Source organism: Myotis daubentonii, chromosome 6 (genome assembly GCF_963259705.1).
Source record: "Myotis daubentonii chromosome 6, mMyoDau2.1, whole genome shotgun sequence".
In the NCBI taxonomy this organism is placed as follows: Eukaryota; Metazoa; Chordata; class Mammalia; order Chiroptera; family Vespertilionidae; genus Myotis; species Myotis daubentonii.
In genome coordinates this window covers 75961295-75983078 of record NC_081845.1, presented here as the reverse complement: position 1 = coordinate 75983078, position 21784 = coordinate 75961295, and the positions used below count along the sequence as shown (strand labels likewise).

General features: G+C 38.6%; 1 long non-coding RNA gene across 1 annotated transcript; it reads left to right on the top strand.

The window, feature by feature from the left end:
* Positions 1 to 503: 503 nt before the first annotated feature.
* On the top strand, positions 504 to 17965 carry LOC132237204 (uncharacterized). Its single transcript, XR_009453482.1, has 2 exons — positions 504 to 2204; positions 14681 to 17965. It is a non-coding gene; the product is annotated as an uncharacterized LOC132237204 (long non-coding RNA).
* The last annotated feature ends 3819 nt before the right edge of the window (positions 17966 to 21784 follow it).

Here is a 21784-nt window from a genome sequence, read left to right as displayed (position 1 = left end):
ATGTTCATTACTTAATACATTTATTTGATCAGTTTAAATAAATTTGAGACTTGAAATAAAGTGTTACTATGTCGGAGGTGACAGTAAAAAAGGTAGGTCTGTGGGACTACAGAGAATGAACTTTTTACTAAGCTGAATTCTGCAATATAAATAGTATTTATTTTGTTTGTGTACATAGTACCATCTCAGGAGGCCTAGCTTGTGTCATAAAAATAACATTGAAACTGACCTTGGTAATACAAAAAAAATTTCAAAACACACAATGGCATTCAATTTTTTTTTTAATATATTTTTATTGATTTTTTACAGAGAGGAAGGGAGAGAGATAGAGAGTTAGAAACATCGATGAGAGAGAAACATCGATCAGCTGCCTCCTGCACACCCCCCACTGGGGATGTGCCCGCAACCCAGGTACATGCCCTTGACCGGAATCGAACCTGGGACCTTTCAGTCCGCAGGCTGACGCTCTATCCACTGAGCCAAACCGGTTTCGGCAAGCATTCAATTTTTTAAAAAAATCTGAAAACCAGGCTGCACCAATATAAACTAAGGAGTGACTTTGGTTGTCTGGATGGTCTATGAAACGGGACATTTCTTTGTGGTTGAAAAGCTAAAGAATAATCAGAATGTAATACCAGAAAGGCCAGTACAAGGAGAGTCCAGATGTTTATACTCAAGAGTGAAATATATGTTCAGGAGGACTCTCGTTTTACACTAGGGTCAAGTACGGACTTAACTACTAGAACTCTATTTTAAGAAACATTATTGATATATATTCTATTCAGATTAAATTTAAATAACTAATGAACTATAAGATGTGCTTGAATACATCTTACAATTTGGAACTAGTTAAAAATTTGAAATAAAAAAGGGGAAGCCCATCAAGATTGATGATTCTGTGCCGATTCTGTGTCTTTGGAGACAGAAAACTAAGGCCTCACAGGCTGGGGAGAGTTATTTTTATATAAAGCATTCTGAATGGACAAATGCTATCTTATTGAAGTCCAGTTAATAAATTCAGACTTTATCAGCATTAATTATTCATTTAAAAATACCCCAGGGGTCAAGAGAACATATTAGGGACAGCTGCCCAACACAACAGCACTGATTATAATTGTATTTATTGAGGGCTTATGGTATAACGTGCAATGTATTTTAAATGCATTGTTTCAAGTGACCTCACGGAAATTGTATGGACTAAGTTTTACTATTCCCATTTACCCACTGAGGAAACGGAAGCTTACAGAAATTCTTTAATAGTCTCAAAGGATAAGGAGAGAGTAAATAGTAAAATCAGAATTAAGATTAAGATGGTTAGATTTCAAAGCTCATAAAAAAATATGTTTAGCACTGATTGATCTTTCATGGATAAATTCATTAATTTCATGGTTCAAAGCCCATTGTGTGCCCATTAGTGCCTGAACCACCAAGTCTGTTCAGAACAGATTCATTATCACAGATTAGAATAAAGAATCAGATTTATCTATTCACCTCAGCAAAATTAATTTGAGGCACTTAGAATACAAAATACTATGGTTCCCGGAACAGTCCTCAGCAGTACTGAATGCTGCATGAGTGTTAGAGATGGGAAAAGAGAGGAACATTCTTGGATGCTGTGATTGTACTACAGGGAAGATGATGCTGAAAGATATGTTCAGATTGGACACTCTCTCCAATGCCCTCAGTATTTCATCTTGTACCTCCCTTCCCTTGGGATTGCAAGTCCTTTTCACATCTAATCTCCTTACATCTCTCTGAAGTTCTCCTTCTCCTTATCTACTTTCTCCTAAAAAAAGCAAATTTGCCTCTCCACTTCGTGCTTATTTACTCTGTCTTTGCAAAAGATCAAAGCAAATCACGCCTTCACAGTGAACAAATTTTCATTAGTTTACACAGCAAATTTTGTGGCACAGAGCACTTTCCCTGTGTCTGCCCAGCAAAAGTGCTTATTTCCTTACAATGTGCATTTCCACAATTAAATCTTTCATTAAATTGAGTCAATGATTTTTCATTCATCCCTTATATTGGGAGACGGAAATGTTTTTTTTTTTTAAGATTTAGCATCTGCCTTCAAAGAGTTTATAATATGTTGAATCCAGCAGAACGACTCCAGTAAATCAACAATAAGAAAACACCAAAAGTTCAAGAAGAGGCGTGCAGACAAAATACTAAGATGGCTCAGAAGATGAACGAAACATAACCAGGTGAAGATTCAATCACTTTGCTTACTATGTGTATGAAAATAGCTTAAGTATAAATCAAGCTTTGTCCAGAAAATGAGTCAAAGACACTGAAAGTAAAAACACAGTTTTGGAATACCTTATTTGATTTTTTTAAAATTTTAATATTAATTTCAGAGCAGTTTTAGGTTTATTAACAAAATTAAGGGGAGAGTACAGAGACTTTCCTTATCTACGCCCCCCCCCACCCCCCCCATCCCCCCCCACCCCCCGCACATGCATACTCTCCTTATGGACATGACTCACCAGAACATTGGCACTTCCTTTGGTTCTGACTTAGGGTTTCCATCTGCCTGTTTGCCTTGCCCAAGTGTTCTTGCATATTGTGTACTTTATCCATTAGCTTCCTTAGCATATTAATCAGAGATGTTTTGTGTGCTCAGTCTGATGATTCTAATATTCCTGCCATATCTCGTAATCATGCTTGCTCTTTTGTGTTGTGTTTTGTTGTGCCTTCTGGTAAGCATTGTATTTTTATTTATTTTTTATAGGGAACGTGATTTACTGGGTAAAAGAAACTGTTGTAAACAAGCCTTTAGTAAAGTGGTGTTGGGTGTGGAGGGGAGAGAGCATTCCATAGTCCTATGGTTAGGTCTCGGACATTTAGGGAGCCTTCAGAAGTGTTTTCCTGTCCCTCCCCTCCCCCCTTCACCATGGTAGAACAGGATGGCTAGAGTGGCTGGATTTGGGTATTTCCTTTACCCAAATTGCTTTAGGCTCTGATAAAACTTCAGCAGGTTAGGCTCTGGTCAACTTGTTAAGAAACTGGTTTCTTTCCCCCTCTCCCCTGGGAGTCGTCTGAGTTCCTTTAGGTGAATCCCTATATATGGAGACTCCATCTGACTGGGTCCCCCTGCAGTTTTTAAGTCTCGGAGTTATTCACAGCAATTCTTCAATTTCAGTGCGCTGTTGCTACTCTGGTACTTGTTCCCAAGGCAATTTTTCCCCGTGATCGCTGCTCCCATAAGCCCTCACTCCCTGTCTGTATTCACATGTGCGTCTCTCCAGTCTTCAAGGCACTGGTTTTCCCAGTGACTTCTCCCCATCTCTTACAGATTCCAAAGAGTTATTGATTTTTCAGTCTGTACAGCTTTTTGCCTTTTGTCACTATGGAAGGAGTACTTCTAAGCTCCTTACAAATGGAAATGAAAATGGAATTGGAAAGCCAGATTTAATTTTTATCAAGTATGTCACCGTTTATAATTTTCTAAAACTTATGTCTATTTTTCTTACCTACAGTTTTTAAAAAATGACACCTTACCTCTTTTACTTCTCCACTAAGGTGAACAGCAGTTCTACAAAAGCAGGCTCTCCCAAAATATGCCATTTACCTTTAGAGCCGAGGCACAAAAGCAGATTTTCTAAGAACCAACGTAACAATAATTGGAGGATGAGGCCTTCCAGAGTGGACAGCATGTCACAAATGCAGATTAAGTGTTTCAGTCCAAAGATCCTAATACCACCCACAATGAAGATAGCATGTGACAATGCCATTATGGCTTTGTTAATTCATAAGTCAATGTCGCATCACAATACTATTAATTTGCCACTTGCCACGGTCTATCTATGCAGAGGTAGTCTATGCAATCTATGCAGCTCTGAAAATATTTTAAAATAGTTTTCCTTAATCCTTCATGGTCCTAGTTGTATGCTCTAACATATAAAATAATAGCATCCTTGGAAATTAGCATTACCACTAATTGAAAATGTAATCACCTCAGTGGTGAAAAAGAACAAAAACAGACTGTATAATTATTTTAAATCATTAGATCTAAAATGTAACAGTTAAAATACAAATAAAGTATCACAAATATATCTTTAATATTTACATTATAAACTGATCTTAAAATGAATGTTGGCTATTAAGATGTTATCCTGAGATAATGATTATTATGATGCAATAATTTTTTATTTATTTCTTTTTCTTTTTTTTAAAGATTTTGTGGGTAGAAAGTTTATTTTTTAATGTATTTTTATTGATTTCAGAGAGGAAGGAAAGGGAGAGAGAGATAGAAACATTAATGATGAGAGAGAATCACTGATCGGCTGCCTCTAGCACTCCCCCTACTGGGGATAGAGCCCGCAACCCAGGCATGTGCCTTGACCAGGAATCAAACTGTGACCTCCTGGTTCATGTGATGCTCAACCACTGAGCCACATCAACCTGGCATCTTTTTAATTTATGTAATGGATTGAATCATTTGCCACTATTTCTAGCTTCTGAAACCAGGAAAGGATTATTTTTTCACTTTACTGGCAATTAAGTGAATGTATAATTTGAATAATCATTTGCAATTATTTCTTGGGCATGGTCCCATAACTTTCATCCAATTCCAAAAGCCTAGCATATGTGCTGTGCTTTTGAAGTTAGGTTAGAAGTAGAAGTGTTTATAATATGGGGCTTGGCAATCATTCCACTTGAAATAGGACCAGGACTTCACTGCACCATGCAGACGTCAGCAAAGCCAAATGTTCTCCTTATAAATTCAGCTGCACACCATTTTACAGAAGTGGTGGCAGTCACCTTCTGCCAAACGTATCTACAATGGTCAAGAGAGGAAATATGGCTACAGTCATTAAAATGTGATTACATTCTCTGTGTGAGATTCACTGAATTTTATAACAACCGGAACTGTAGCCATGGTTTATACTAGTAGATGTTAAAGTATGATCTCTTGAATCAATCAACCCATTTTATCTTAGATTCACCACCTATTTTTCAGGGGAGGCCAGGGAAAGTTTCTGAATTCTCTGATCGTTAGCTTCATTATCGTAAATGGGGTCAGCAAAGTGATTCAATTAAGGCTCAGATAGTAAATACTTTTGGTTTTGCCACCCATAGGGTCTCTGTTGCAACCACTCCCCTCTGCCTTGTAGAGCAAATTCACCTACAGACAGAATGTAAATAAATGGATGTGGCTATGATCTAATAGAACTTCACTTATGGATATGCAATTTTAATTTCATATAATTTCCCCATGTCGAAAAAGATTATTCTTTCTTTGATTATAATTCAACCACTTAAAGTTGATTGGCCACACACAAAAAGGTGGCAGCCCAGACGCATAGTATGACAAAACCTGATTTATATAATGGGCATAATCTTAGTAAGTCCCTTATGGTGTCCTGATAAATAAGAGAAAGAATTAACGTTCTTAGCATTATTTTGATCTTTACAATTTTTATTCACATAAATGTTTTTATACACTAGTCATCCTGGGAGTTAATATATATTTTTCAGCCACGGTGTTACTCAGAATGGTTTTGTGTACCTCTTGAAGAAGTGGCCTAAGAGACTGGATTAGACTCCTACTTGCTGAGAATTTGGCCAGCAGGAAAGAGAAGCATGAAAGCACTAGATGGAATCAAATGACTTAGCTTTGTAGCCAGCCCCTCAGTGTCACAGGGCTTGGGTAATTCTAGGTTTCAGACAGGCCAGCAACAACACTAAAGGAAATCCAATTTAGTGGGCTGAACAAGATAGCAGGGGTCACTCCCATCAAGAAGTGTTCACATCAGTAAGGCATCAATGCAAAGTATCCTCATTATGAATACACTCAGAATTAGTCCACTGAGCAGAGATTTACGGCAAGGATTCAGTCCAGTGTGGTCTGACATGCTAAACTAAAAAAGGCAATATTCGACAGAGAACAGAGATTGACGTTGGCTGTGACTTCATGTATATTTAGTTACTGGGGCTCAGTAAGACCTCCTGCCTGCCCAGTTTACAGCAGTAAAACTCACTCCACTGGTGAAGAATATTGGTCTTGATTGGTTCAGGAGAGATGGTAGGATTTTAACGTTAAGTGTGTATAGGGCCTATATACTATAGGCCCTTTAAATACAGTTCCTCATGTTGTGACCCAACCATAAAATTATTTTTGCTGCTACTTCATAACTGTAATGTTACTGCTATTATGAATTGTAATGTAAATATCTGATATACAGAATGGTCTTAGGCGACCCCTGTGAAAGGGTCATTCAACCGCCGAAGGGGTCACGACCCACAGGTTGAGAACTGCTGATATAGGCTGAGTAGCTCACTCTCATGTACACATAGAATCTCTACTCAGTGGTTGGCAGTATGTATTAGTCCCATTTTATAGAAATAGTAAGTGGTAGAGTCCAACACAGTCTAACTGGACCTAAAGTTCATTCTCTTCTTTGAGGAGAGATTAATTTTTTTTCTGCCAAATGCCCCTGTCGGCTCTCCCTCTCTTCGAGTTTTAATAACCTAGCAGGAAGTTGGCTAGCCCACTGAGCTGATTCAAAGGGAGAACCCAGAGTTTCCAGGTAAATGCAATGCTGTTTATTCAGGTTCACCTGGATTTTCTCATTTTCTAACAAGGCATTCCCCTGATTTAAAAACTTTCATAGTTGTATAATCCATGGGCTGCCACTTGCTGCAGTCCTGTGTGATTTGGGGAATAAAACCCTGTTGGTTATCTCCTACATCTCTATAAATATGTAAAGTATTATAGCCAGAAAGCTAATGAAGCATGGCTTGGCGCCCTCTCCACAGTAGACGTGGAGAGTTGCTGAGAGCACGGTGTGCTTCCCAGCTTGGATCACACCCTCTATCCCATGATGGCGGCCCTGAGCTGAGGGCAGGCCAACAGGTTACCCTATTTGCTTCCAACAGTTAGATCTGTGCTAGGTAGACCTCCTTAGGCATCGGACCCCATCTGTGACTTAAGAGACAGGAATAGATTCAGAGTCTGCTTCATTGCTCCCTGCTCGAGATCACCACGGCCAGGCTTCGGGGCTCTGCCAAGCTCTGCACACCCAGGGGCCCTTGAAGGCTAGAATGGGAAGGGGTCATGGTACAGGGAGGGCGTGGCCAAGCTGGACCAGCAATTGACATTCTCTGATGACTTGCCTCCAGGCAAGAAAGACTTTCTAAACAGATGTGGCATTATCAGTAAAAAAAAAAAAAAAAAAAAGTGAATTACTGGATTTTGAAAACACACTCAAGTTTCCATCAGCCTTGCTAGAGGTGCAGTTGAAATTACTTTCCTACACTCTTTTTAGAAAGTTAGATTTTAAAATCATTGTCATTGGGAGAAGCAAAGAACATGCACCAAAAATTATAGAAATAAAATATGGACAGGTGTATCAGGTTGCTAATACTAATATTATTTTTCTGCATTATGTAATAGATGTGGTACTTTGTGGTTTAAGTTTTTAATTCTTTACAATTTCTATTCTCATTCTTATGAAGTATGTACTTTTATATTTTTATTCATACTTTTCTAACATTTTCCTTAAAGAGGAGTCCCCAAATTAAATGTGCTTCAGGCACCACGAAACCGGAATCTGTCTGCACCCAATGGTGAGGCATGCAGTGCTGCCTGCCTCCCTGACAACTATTGCAAATTCTTTAATTTTTAGACCATAAATCTTTCTTTCTCACTTCGTGTATTGCCAGGGGTGTGTTTGTGACAGTTGTCCATGTTTTCCTTGCCTTGGCCATAGATGACTTGAAAACGGGCAATTTGAACAAGCATATGGAGAGCATTTGAGTAGCTATGGCCATAGGCAAATTATGCAATCTCTCAATATCTCTTTTTAAAAGTCTATTTATACAGCTTGTGCTGAGCATTAAATGAAATTATGCAAATAAAGGCCCTAGAATAGTTTCTGGCTTTGAGGAAATTGTTAGTCCGTGTTAGCTAATATGTTTATCAACATCATTTTTATTGACCTGATCTATGAAAGGCAGGGGTTAGTTTTTGGTGTCTCATTCATTGGGTATTTACATTGCGGACCAAATCTTAATCAGGTGGTAAGTTCATGGATGGAAACGATAACAATAAGTTGCAGCTGGGTCTAATGGAGATGGAATGTGCCAGAGTGCTTTGTGGCACTAAGGGGTCCATTCACTGGCTCCAAAGGCAACGCCACCTTTTCCCAAAGATATCTGAGACAGTAGCAACTTCACGGACTGTTTATCTTTCCAAGGTGACTACTTTGACAAGGTTCATACAAACACAATTCTGTCCATGGATGTATGAGGTTTGTTGTGCCTAAAACTAAATCAGACTCAGAGCGACTTGGTTCTGGCCAGCTCCCTTGATTAAAAGGCAGGAGGGGTTGGTATTCACTCAGCCCGGCACATCTCGGTGCACAAGAAAGACCGGCAGACGGACACACAGGGTGTGAGAAGAGACGCAAGCTATTTTGAGTTCCTGGGAAAAACACTGCTTTATAAATTCAAGGCAGCCTTCTATACGACTTCCTGACGCTTTGTCAAAATGGACTTTGAAATATAAAAGACCAAAGAAGCCCAGGCTTGTGCTGTATCCAAAGGAAGGCATATTCAATTATATTTTGTTTAAAATTATATGTCTGAATTCATAGTTATTAAGAAAAATACATTCTTTTCAAATGACTAGATAAAACTCCCACACTTGCATTAATATGAAAAAAGCAAGGATCTCAGTACTGGTGATGATGTGCATATCATTTGTTTGACTGCTGTTTTCTATAAGGCTTAACTAATGTTAGAAATATATCTCAGGACATTAAATAAAGATATTTCTCTCTTTTTAGAAGTAATGAGCCTTTCAGAAGTTACATATTTTACCAAACAATTTTTCCAGGAAATTTTAAGAAATATATAGAGACATAGTTTTCATATTTTTAATGACACAGGTGAATCTACACACACACACACATATATATATAATCACACACAAAAAGCAAACAAACCAATATTCCATTACTAAAAAACACTGAAAACATTTTACTCATCGGGCAATTTTATATTCATTTTTACAAAAAGCAATTCAATTTCCAAAAACAGAGATAATTGTTTCTTTGAAATAGAGAATAATTAAAATTATAATGCACCATTTAAAATAATGTTTAATTTATATGTTTTTCAGAATATAGTTTGCCTTTGGTATTCATAATTAAGTCTCTAGAAGCAATCAGGAAAACTCCCCTACTTATGTTAATTTTCTAAATTGAATGGATCTGCAATTCTCAAGCTGTTGTATGTATGACTCAACAGAGAACCCCAGGTGAGACTCATACAACTGAATTTTAAGAAACATTTGTCCTCACATTTGCCAAATTTGAACAGTTAACCCCCATAATTTTTTCTTTTCTCTCATAGTTTACCATATTTTTCAGGTTTATTGAAGTGTAATTGGCAAATCAAGTAGTAAGATATTTAAAACGTATAAGATGATTTGATATATGAATACATATTGAAAAGATGCCCCCATCCAGTTAGTTAACATATCCATCACCTCACATATTTACCTTTTGGATGTGTGTGAGAACACTAAATTCTACTGCCTTTTACCTCTTGGGTTAAATTTATTCCTAAGTATTTTATTCTTTGTGATGCTATTGTCAATGGGCTTGTTTTCTTAATTCCTCTCTCTGAGTTTGTTGTTGGTGTAACAAACACAGCCTACCCTTGTACAGTGTTGACTGCAGGTTGATGAGCAGCCACCCTCTCAGGCAGCAACTGTGAAAGGATGCAGTTCATCCCTTTCAGGGAGAAACTGGGCAATGGTGTGTTTGCCTCTTTTCTCTGTGCTGGGCCCGGGTGTATGGGGATAGGTGGGAAGGTGGGCAGGTCCCCTGGGGACCCCCATCCATCAGGTGGGAGCCACGAAAGCTGGGCTGCAGTATGTGTGTATAAACTCCTTCCAGGTGACGTGGTTTAATCATTGGAGCAGTCTGTAGGAGGAATCTGGGAGAGGTGGCCACTGGCTTCAGGGTTACAGGGGAGGTTGATGGCCAGCCCTGAGATGCTTGCTAAATAGAAACCTGGCCCTCAGGCAGCAGCTTTTAAAGTATGCAGATGAGCCTTGCAGGAGAAGACCTGGAGTTTTTACCACTTCCTCTGTGCTGAGCCCTGGGAGGACGGCTGTGGAGAGTGTTTGGTGTGCCCTGTAAGTGCTGCTGTCCTGGGTGATTTGGGGGATAAAGCCCTGTTGGTTATCAGAACCAGGCAGTTGGGGACCTGTGCCTCTAGGCAGCAGCCCTTAGAGCTGGGAGGCAGTTGTTTGGACAGGCTCCTTCCTTCCAGGCAGGTATTGGGAGCTTGGAAAGGTGGGGAGAGGCGGCCTTTGGCTTCCCTGGTCTCTAGGGAGCATCATGGCCAGCCCCTAAATGCTTATTAAGTTAGAAGTCTGGCCTTCCCAAGCAGTGTCCTTTCCAGGAAGGACACGGAGTGGGTGGTTTTGCCTGTTCCCTGAGCTCTGAGCCCTGAGGGGATAGCTGGAGAGGGGGGTGGGGCGGGGGAGGGGGTGCTTGTGTACCCATTGAGAATTGCTTCTTGCCCTGGCTTGTGTGGCTCAGTTGGTTGGAGTTTTGCCCCTACATTGAAAGGTGGCAGGTCAGGACATATCCCCAGGTGGCCGGTTCGATTCCCAGTCAGGGTGGATACAGAAGGCAACTGCTGGATGTTTCATTGCCATATCCACATTTTCTCTCTTTCTCTCTCTCTCTCTCAATTAAAAAAAGAAAGAAAGCCAAAACTGGTTTGGCTCAGTGGATAGAGCATCGGCTTGCAGACTGAAAGGTCCCAGGTTCGATTCCGGTCAAGGGCATGTACCTGGGTTGCGGGCACATCCCCAGTGGGAGATGTGCAGGAGGCAGCTGATCGATGTTTCTCTCTCATCGATGTTTCTAACTCTCTATCTCTCTCCCTTCCTCTCTGTAAAAAATCAATAAAATATATTTTTTTTTAAAAAAGAAAGCTACTACTTAAACAAATTAAAAAAAAATTGCTTCTCTATTTGCTGTAATCTTGTGGGTCCATAAACACACTCCTCATTGGCCTTCAGAGCTAGGGGAGCCCATCTCTCCAGTGGGAGTCTTAAAAGCTGGGGTCGGGACACTTAGGTGTGGAATCCAAACCCTTTGCTCCTCAGAAAGAATCTGGAATTGAGCCCCCTCTCTCCCCCGCATTGTATGGTACTGAGATGGGGTAAAAGGCCAGAGTGTGTCTCAGCCTTTCCTACCCTTTCAGTGAGTTTAGTTCTGTGTTTGATGTGTAGGAGCTGCTCGGCTAATTTTGATTCTTTTAGGAGGGCATTGCTCTGCGTGTGGCTGTGCATTCAGTGTGCCTGTGCGAGGGCAGCCCAGGAGCCCCCTATGTGGCCCTGCTGCTCAATTCTCCCCCGCCCCCCATATCTTATTTGACATAAAAGTATATTTACTTTTCCTTTAGGGTTAACATGCACATCACATCACTTATGTCATGGGTATTGTTCCTATAGTGTTGGAAATGAACTACAAGACACGCACAATCTTCTAAGAAATAGATACACGAAAATTTTTTCAACAAATATGTTCAAAGCCCCTTTTCTCATAAAATGTGTTCCGCAACATTTGGCTGTTTCTTGTATTGGATCTGTTGTGTATAAACTGCTCTCTTTAAAATCATACTTAACGGAAAATTTAAAAAGAAGTCAAAATGATTTGGGTAAGGATAATTATATATTGGTATGGGTAGGAGATGTTGTACTGAATGGCATGAAATATGGAGGCAAGATGTTTGTTTTGAACCTCATCTACCATGGTTAGAAGTGAAGAGTCTGTCAAAACACTCCACGTTTAAGTCCATGACAGTCGCATCCCATGGTCAGCGAAGAAAAAGCATATATCCTCTCAATGTTGCCAACATGCAGCTCTCAGGAGCTCACACTGACCTCCTGGCGCCCAAGGTAGGGTCCCCAACCCTGGAACTCACATGAGGCAAGAGATAGAGAGCTGGTGGGAGACAGCCTGGGACTGTGCTCAGTGTGTCTTGCTTGGAGCAGGTGTCTTTAACTATAGCCATGATTCGGTGGGCTCAGTTCACTGGACTGCAAACATCCCCTCCTCTGCCTGGCCCCTGTTTCCTAATCTCTGTTTTTCCCTTTTCATCTCAATTTCTTAGTCCTGACCTAACTGACCATTTATGCTACCAAGCACCATGTCCTATTCCCTATGTATAATTCACTTCTAGGGGGTATAAAAACAAGGTCAATCAACCAGATGCTCAGCGAGGTCATTTGCATAGCTTTAAGTAATTGTCTGTGTGGGTTTTTGACTTGCTGGGCTGTAGTTGCCAAATCAGGCCTGGGAGAATGGACCTGGTGAAGTGTCAGTCCCCTTTTAGCCCCTTACATGCTGCAGTTGAATTCGTGAGCACCTGCTAAGCCAGGGGCAGCTGTCAGCTTTATATTAGGGCTAATCAGGCCCTTACCCTTTGTTTCTTATTGAGATTCCAACAAGCCTGAGTCATCGCCATCTGACATAAACATGTGTTCCCTATTGATGACACTCTGATAACCATGGCAAATACCTGGCCCTCCCATCTTCATTTTTCTGTGAAGCCTGTAGGAAAGACCACAAAGTAATCTCAAAATTCATTCTGAGCCCAACATAGACTCATAGCTCTCCCTAACTATCCACTATAGCAAACTACTACCAATATATTAGAAGAGGGAAAAAAAATCTTAAATTTTAACAACCAATTTTTCATTTGAAGTATGTTTTATCCAAAGACCTCTTTAAGGAACTTATAGACCCTTCTCACTAGGTCTTGAAAAATGCCATAGGAATTAGAGAAGTTGGGTGAGGAGAGGAGGATAGACTTTTAATGTAGAAAGTTATGTCTTTTTAGACAATTCAATGATTAAAAGGCCCTCAGTATGAATCAGAATATTAACCCTCTTTTAAGATATGTCAAATTCAGGATGATTCCCTTCTCTGAGATTGAGTTTTATATGATTCGTTTAAGAGCATAAAGAGAAGGAAAATGTTGGGGAAATCAGAGATACAGAATTGCCACAAGGAATAGCCTGTCCTTTAATTCCCTATCAAGTATGATGCTCAACAATATCACTCTGTCATAGCAGTGCTTCCACATTGGGTCTGAATGGAGATTCGTTACTTGGCCAGTAAGTTCTGAACCTGGACTCATGGTGTTCTTACAGTAATTGGGGGTGGGGACACAGAAAAGTGTTTGGACCCTATCACAACTGCGAGGTGTGACCTGTGGGGCCAGTGGAATCTCTTTCTGAAGTGTGAATTATTTTTTAAAAAATATGTTTTTATTGATTTCAGAGAGAGGAAGGGAGAGGGAGAGAGAGATAGAAATATCAATAATGAGAGAGATACACTGATGGGCTGCCTCTTGCACACCCATATTGGGGATTGAGCCTGCAATCTGGGCATATGCCCTAACTGGGAATGGAACCTTGACCTCCTGGTTCATGGGTCGATGCTCAACCAGTGAGCCACACCGGCCTGGCTCTAAAGTGAATTTATTCTGACTGCTTCCATTACTGTCATGTTTGTGGATCCTTGATGATTTTCAGTTATAACTTTTGATTTATGTCATTGAAGAGCAAGTTATCTTCAAATTCCTAATAAACATAATCAGCCAAGCAAATACAACCTATTTTTAGAAGCAGAGAGAAATTTTTAAAAGTAGAACTGTAGACTGACATTATTATTTCAATTGTTTTATATGCTGCCTGTGTTTTGAAAAGGGGTATTAAGAGACTTTTCATTTGTTTAAAAACAAAACTCATCATCTGTAATTCCTTTGCATTCTGTAAGAAGGAAAGATTGTGGCACGACGGAGGTCTTAGCACTCACAGAGGTTTTATGAGGATCTTCTTTTAAGGAAAATCCCAAAGCTTGTATGGAAGCTTTCCATGTCGCCTGGTTTATGGTGAAGTTTAGGATATCAAGAGCCAGACAAGAAGCTTAAGTTACCGAGGGCACCAGTTGTCACTCAACCCTGGTGGTCAGTGTGGTCAGCTGGAGACAGAGTCATCTACCGGTGAATCTAAGGAGGAAAAAGAAATCTGTGACTGAAATTTGGTTTGAGGGCCATCAGATTGCCACCAGCGGTAGTCTCTGGAATAGTAATCTATTTAGATTTTGTAAGTTTAGATTTGACAATTATTAGCTATGAGACTTTATCCATGAACAAGTTCCTTATTTCCCCAAGTTTCAAGGAAACAATTTTATTTGGCACAACTGACTCTCGGTGAGGTTGTTAGATAATTGTGTGTGTGTGAGGGGTTGGGGGGACGGGGAGAAATAGAGAAAGCATACCATGAACCACAAAGTTATATAAAGATGAAATATCATTTAGTCAAAAATATATATCAGTTGTTTAATATACATAAATTACAGGTAATGATGCTATCATAAGACACAAGTATATGTAGAAGATATGGTTCATATTATCAGGGTGACAGTACTTATTTGAAGAAATAAAACTGCTATACAGAAATCATCTATAAAAATGCAAAAAAATATTATTTTAAGTATAACTGGGGTGCTGCATTTTTCACTGAAGTAGAAAACAGATTGTATTTATTTTCATACCAAATAATCAGAGCTCTAAGATGAAATACTTCTGGCTCCTGGGTTTGGCTCAGTCCTTATAGCAACTCTTTTATTCATCTCCACAGCCTCTTGTCCTACACACCCACTCATGCTGAGTAAATGGCTTGGCAGGAGGAACCCCAGCATCTATCGCAGTGCAGAGATCAAAGCCAACACCACACCTAAGCCAAAGGTCTTTAAGAAAAAACAGACTTAGTGATTTACCTGCTTTATTTTGAGGTAATAGCTGGAGAGTGAATTCTGGTATAACTTCCAAAATGTAGGATTTGATATTTCTGTCACAAGAAAGATATACTGCCAACAGCTTTTAAATAGCCTTTCTCTTAGATGAAAAGAAGATGAAAGTTTGCATTCTTAAAATTTCCCAATAATGAACAAGTATTGAGAAATTCAAGATAGGGGAGTAATGTATACCAGAGAAATTATCTTGCAGGAAGTTGGGCCTGTGAATTAGCAGGTGCCTAGCTGATTTGCTAAGAAACCTTTTAGGCAGTAGGACAAATTCATGCCTGCAGGTCATGTGCTTGGGATTTTGTAGCATTTCTTTGGATTTGGTATCATAGACAAAGGCATATATCAAATGGGGAAAAACCAAAGAAAACAATTTATTTGAAAGAAGTGCAGCACTGATGTTTGCCTTACACCTCCAATAATTGCCTGCCAATACATTTTAGAGACCATCTATTTGAAATATCATATTTGCTTGGATTGTACTTATATCTAAATTTTTTTTTTTTACTGTGAATCTTCATTTCACTCAGAATAACAACAGCCCTCAATGTGATGCTACAATGGCTTTGAATATAATAACAGCCTTGAATTTGAATATAAGGCATTTTAAGCATGAGCCCACCATTTGGATACTCCACAGTTTCACAGAGGAAGGACACAAATCTGTCATTTAGGTGTGGCTTTGAATAATCTTCGTTTTGTCAAAGCCACTCATTCTGCTATAGTGAGCCTGAATGGATAGGGCCAAAGACATTACTGTCCCTAAAAGAAATGTCACTTTCTCCCAGTGTGGTGCTACGGAGTCACACTGAGATAATGGTTTAGCACTGATTCTGCAGCTGCCTCTGGGATTAGTTCCTGTGAGTCTGCCTATAGATGCAACACCATGCAGCCCATACATCTTAAATGTGGGAATGAAATAGAATAGATTGCTGTATAATTTTTTTAGATCTAAATAATATATGCTAACACTGAATCCACAGTCACTTTAAAATAAAAGATCTCCCCTGAATATAATTCATAATGAATACCAGAACACTATTCTTCTTTGTATGAGCTGCCAAGGAAATAGAGACTGGGGGAACAAAAAAAATGAATAATTAACTGTTTCCATATTTCTTTAAAATTGGATAAAGGAGATTGACTTTGAGGATTGAATCTAACCCACTTGGTGCATAACTCGTGCTTAGCATCTCCCGAGTATGTAATTGATACCTTATTTAACACATTTTACTGGGAATTACCAAGACCACCTACTAGTAAATTACCACATTTTTAATATATTTTTCCTTTTTATATTTTGAAAGCAGACTTTGAAAAAAAGCAAGGTAACTGACTATAGGTTCATGTATAATTTTTTGCTTTGAAACGGTTACTACTGCTTCCAGGGGCAGTTTCTTTAGGAAAAATATCACAGTATTAAATTAAAGAAGCAGTTTAAAGGGTTACTAGCCACATTATCTAACATGATATTTCTGCCCCTTCTCAATAATTCCAAATCTTTTCTGCCTTGGTTGTCCCCAGTGAGGCAGGGTGGGAACAGCTTCTCTGCTTGCTCCTCCTGCATTTGGTGAGGAACTAGTTTGTCATTTGTCCTGTATGACATGATTACAGAGGTGCTGGAAGTATCTACCCATCTGTCATTTGTATCTGATTCCATCAACCATTACTGGGCATTACCCCTACCCTAAATCCAGCCCTTTCCTGTAAAGAAATTTCCAACTAATGTAGAAAAAGCCTCTAAGCCAGTGGTTCTCAACCTTCCTAATGCCGCGACCCTTTAATACAGTTCCTCATGTTGTGGTGACCCCCAATTTCATTGTTACAAATTGAACATAATAAAAGCATAGTGATTAATCACAAAAACAATATGTAATTATATATGTGTTTTCCGATGGTCTTAGGCGACCCCTGTGAAAGGGTTGTTCAACCCCCAAAAGGGTCACCAACCACAGGTTGAGAACTGCTGCTCTAATAGTTGTGTACTCATTCAGCACATATTGATAATCAAGAGGGTGAAGAGAGGTACTCAGAGTTCAGAGATCATCATCTCTTTGAAGAGTGGAATAGGTAAGACAACATAGCTTGCCAAGCAGGAGTATTATGAATTGGATTATGTCCCTCTGCTGGGGTCTTTTCCACATCTACAAGGGTTCAGGAATCTGGAGAAGGGCTGTGCAAAAATGAATGAGAGAGACTAGACAAGAAATAGTTTGGAAGGCATTTTGGGGAGTCAGACAGCTACTTAGTTCTAGTGACTAAGTACTCCTCTCCCAATCTCCTGGCCCCTGGTTTTTTATTCCCACATTTTGCCCTATGGCAAAGCAGATATACATACCAAAGGTAAGGTTTGGTAAACAATAAAGTATTATCAGGTTGGGGGAACTGCCCTCAGCTGGCAGCAGGCAATAATATACGCAGATCTTCCGCCTTGCCGAAGCCCCAGGGTTCATCAGCCATCTGATGAACTTCATGCATAATTATAACCTGCTGGAATTTGCTTCCAGCATCCCTCCTAGAAAAGTATGTTGAAGTCCAAATCTCCCCGTACCTCAGAATGTGACCTTGTTTGGAAATGGAGTCCTTACAGAGATAACCAAGTTACAATGAAAGCATGAGGGTGAGCCTGAATGCAATATGACTGGTGTCCTATGAGACGGAGAAATTTAGCACTGAGACTGGCATGTGCAGAGGGAAGAGATGGGAAGACAAAAGGAGGCGGCCTGTGAAGATGGATGTGGAGATTGGAGTTCCATGCTAAGCCAGGGAGCAGGAAGGATTGGTGGGCACCCCCGAAGGCTAGGGGCGGGGAAGGCAGGATTCTCCCCTGTAGGCTTCCAGGGGCTCACACACCTGCTGACGCCTTGATTTAGATTTCTTGTCACCAGGACTGTGGTACAGTGCATTTCTGTTATTTTAAGCATCCATGTTGTTGGTGCTTGGTGACAGCAGCCCTAGAAAACTAACACAATGAGGGGAAATTGTTAGACATGAAATAAAAGGGTAGGATTCTGAAAAGTAAAGTATTTCTCAGATGACTAATTATTAAAATAGGTTTTATTATTGTCCATCAGTGTATTACTGCCTTACTACAGATACTTTAGAAAGTAAAGTTAAAATTAAGAATAAATCTATCAATTATATACAATCTTTGCTATTTGTGCAGATTTCCTTTTAGTTTCTGATGTATTTTTTTAAGTTGCAAACAAACTACATATCCATAGTTATGCTCTACTTTTAAAACTTAACTCATTGAAAGCATGTCTCCACAAAATGTCTTCATAAACATCACTTTTAATGCCAACGTAATAGTCTATAATGTGCTTCAACTATAATGCACTTAACTGTTATTCTATCATTAGACACCTTTTTATGCCTTTATATATCTGGTATAAAACAACACCTTATTTAAATGTATTGCTAGTCACATATTTAGATCAAATGGTTAAAACTTTTAGGATATTTCAAAAGCTTTGGCAAATAGGTCATTCCAACAATCATTATCAGTATATGATAATGTTTACTTTACATGAAATAAAAGGGGATGATTCTGAAAAATAAACATCTACTTGTTAGTAGTAGATACTCTCATTAAAAATCACTTAGGCTGCTTCCATGTCTTTTCTATGGGAAATAATGAACATTGGGTTGCATATATGCTTTACAAGTTAGTGTTTTCATTCTCTTTGAATAAATATCCTGAAGTAGAATTACCGAATCATGTGGCAGTTCAATTTATAATTTCTTGAGGAACCTCCATACTCCACAGTGGCTGTGCCAATTTACATTCCCATCAACAGAGCACAAGGGTTCCTTTTTTCTCCACATCCTCCCCAACACTGGTTATTTATTACATATTTGTTTCTTCTTAATAATAGCTGTTCTAACAGGTGTGAGATGACATACTATGTTCTTTGGAAAAGTGTGTATTCATATATCTGCCCATTTTTAAATCAGATATTCTTTCTGCTATTGAGTTGTATGAGTTTTTAATATATTTTGGATAGTAGCCCCTTACCAGATATATGATTTACAGATTTTTTTTTCCATTTGGTAGATTGCCTTTTTATTTTATTGATGGTTTCCTTTGCTGTGCAGATGCTTTTTAGTTTGATGTACTCCCACTTTCCATAGCATATTTTTTAAAAGCCATAACAGAAGTAGAAATAGAAAAGCCATTCTATAACTGAACCAGAAATGAATCACTGGATGATGGCAGACAATCAAATCAGATTAAATCAAAAGCAATATGCCAAAAAACTCATGATGGAAGGGGGTAGATACTGAGCAGGGGGAAGTGGCTGGAGAGAGCTAGGAAAGTATTCCAAGCTAGGATGTGATGCCTATGTTAAAGAAGACTATGAGTCAACAAGACAAGAGGCTTGGTGGGTGGGGAGGCCCCAGAAAGCATGCAACTCCCTCTCCTTTCCTCAGTTTAAGGCCATGTAGACATCTTTGTAATCAGGTAGAAGCAAAGAGATTTAGCATATGGGCCAGAGAGACATGGCAATGCCTTGGGTAGCTGGAGAGATCCAGGAGAAAATGGGAAATTCTATGACCAGAAAAGTAGCTCCTGATTAAATTATTCCTACACCATCCTTCTCCTCATCATAACACACAGCAAAATGAGCACACAAGGAGAAATCTCCAGTCATGTAAGAAAGAATTCCATGGAAACGAGGTCTGAATCTCAAGGAAAAGAACTAACACCTAATGGAATGGTATGATTTGAATTCAAAGAATAAGACTTTAGGATAAAATTATTAACCTCAAAGTGATGAAGAGAAAAGGCCACACACAAAAAAGAGCCAATAAGAAACCTTAGACATATGAATTTGTTAAATAAAATTCATCAGATAGAATGGGTATCAGAATAGACTCAAATGAAGAGTGATTACTGAAGGATGTATTCCATCTGCTTTAACCTCTGAAAAACATTATAAAAAAATAGGCATAATTTTTTTTTTCCTGAAATGTTTGGTAAATTTTACTTGTGAACCCCTCTGGGCTTGGTGCTTTGAGTCTTGGAAGGCTTTTCATTATTAATTCTGTTTCTTTAATAAACATAGATCTACTGTCTTCTCTGTGAGTTTTGGTGTATTGTATCTCTCGAGAAATTGGTTCATTTCATCTTGGATATAAAATTTTATAGACACAGACTTGTTCATAGTATTTCTTTATTATCCTTTTTACTGTCCATGAGATTTTTAGAGATGTCCCCTGTTTTATATCTAAGTAATTTGTGTCCTTTTTCTTTTATTTTTCACTTAGCTTGCTTAGTGACTTATCAATTTTATTCATCTTTTCAAAGAACCAGCTTTTCGTTTCATTGATTTTTCTCTATTGATTTCCTGTTTTCAATTTCATTAATGTCTGCTATAATTATTATTTCTTTTTTATGTAAGTTGGAATTATTTGCTCTAAATATTCTAGTTTTCTAAGGTGGAAACTTAGATAATTGATTTTAGGTCTCTCTTCTTTCCTAATATGTGCGTTTAATGCTGTAAGTTTCCCTGTAAGCACTACTTTTGCTGCATCCCACATATTTTGATCATGTGTTTTCATTTTCATTTACTTCAAAATATTTTAAAATTCCTCTTTAGATTCATCTTTGACCCATGTTTTATTTAGAAGTGTGTTTAATCTTGAAGTATTGGGATTTTCCTGTTATCTTTCTGTTACTGATTTCCAGTTTAGTTCTGTTGTGGTATAGAGTAGATGTTGCATCATTTATATTCTTTAACAATTTTTAAGGTGTGTTTTATGGCCCAGCAGGTGGTCTATCTTGGTGAATGTTCCTGTGAACTTAAGAATAATAAATAATCTGCCCTAACCGGTTTGGCTCAGTGGATAGAGCATCAGCCTGCAGACTGAAGGGTCCCAGGTTCGATTCCGGCCAAGGGCATGTACCTTGGTTGTGGGCACATCCCTGGTAGGAGGTGTACAGGATGCAGCTGATTGATGTTTCTCTCTCATCAATGTTTCTAACTCTCTATCCCTCTCCCTTCTTTATAAATAATCAATAAAAATTTTTTTAAAAAAGAGTAATACATAATCTGCTGTTGTTTGATAAAGTAGTCTACAGATAGCAATCATAGCCGGTTGATCAATGGTGTCATTGAATTCAGCTATGTCCTTATTGATTTTCTGCCCACTGAATCCCTATTTCTGAGAGAGGGGTGTTGAAGTCTCCAACTATGACAGTTGATTTATTTGTTTCTCTGTAAAGTTCTATCAGTTTTTGCCTCGTGTAAAACTCTGTATTGTGAGTGCTGGTACATTAATAATTGTTATTTCTTGGAGAATTGACCCCTTTATCACTATGTATATAATGTTCTTCTATATCCCTGATAACTTTCCTTGCTTTGAAGTCTTTCTGAAATTAATGTAGCTATTCCTTCTTTCTTTCAATTAGTGTTAGCATGGTATATTTTTCTCCATGAATTTATTTCTAATCTATATGTGTCTTTATATTTAAAGGGAGTCTCTAGTAGACAACATAGAGTTTGTTTGTGGATTTTGATCTGTTCTGACAATATCTGTCTTTAAATTGATGCCTTTATCATTGATAATCACAGTGCTTGTTGACATGGTTGGTTAATATCTATCACATTTGTTACTGTTTTCTGTTTGTTGTCCTTGTTCTTTTTTCCCAATTTTGTCTTCCACCTTTTTTCCCCCTCATTTTTTTGGTTTTAATTTAAGTATTTATATCTTTTTCCTTTGAATATAAATTATATGTGTTTTAATAATTTTTGTAGTAATTGCCCTAGAGTTTACAATACACATTTACCACTAATCCTAGTACACTATCAAATAACACTACACTGCTTCATGGATAATGTGAATACTATATAATAACAAAATAATCCTAATGTTTTTCTACCATCATGTGTATCATTGCTGTCATTCATTACACTTATATCTATGTATATATA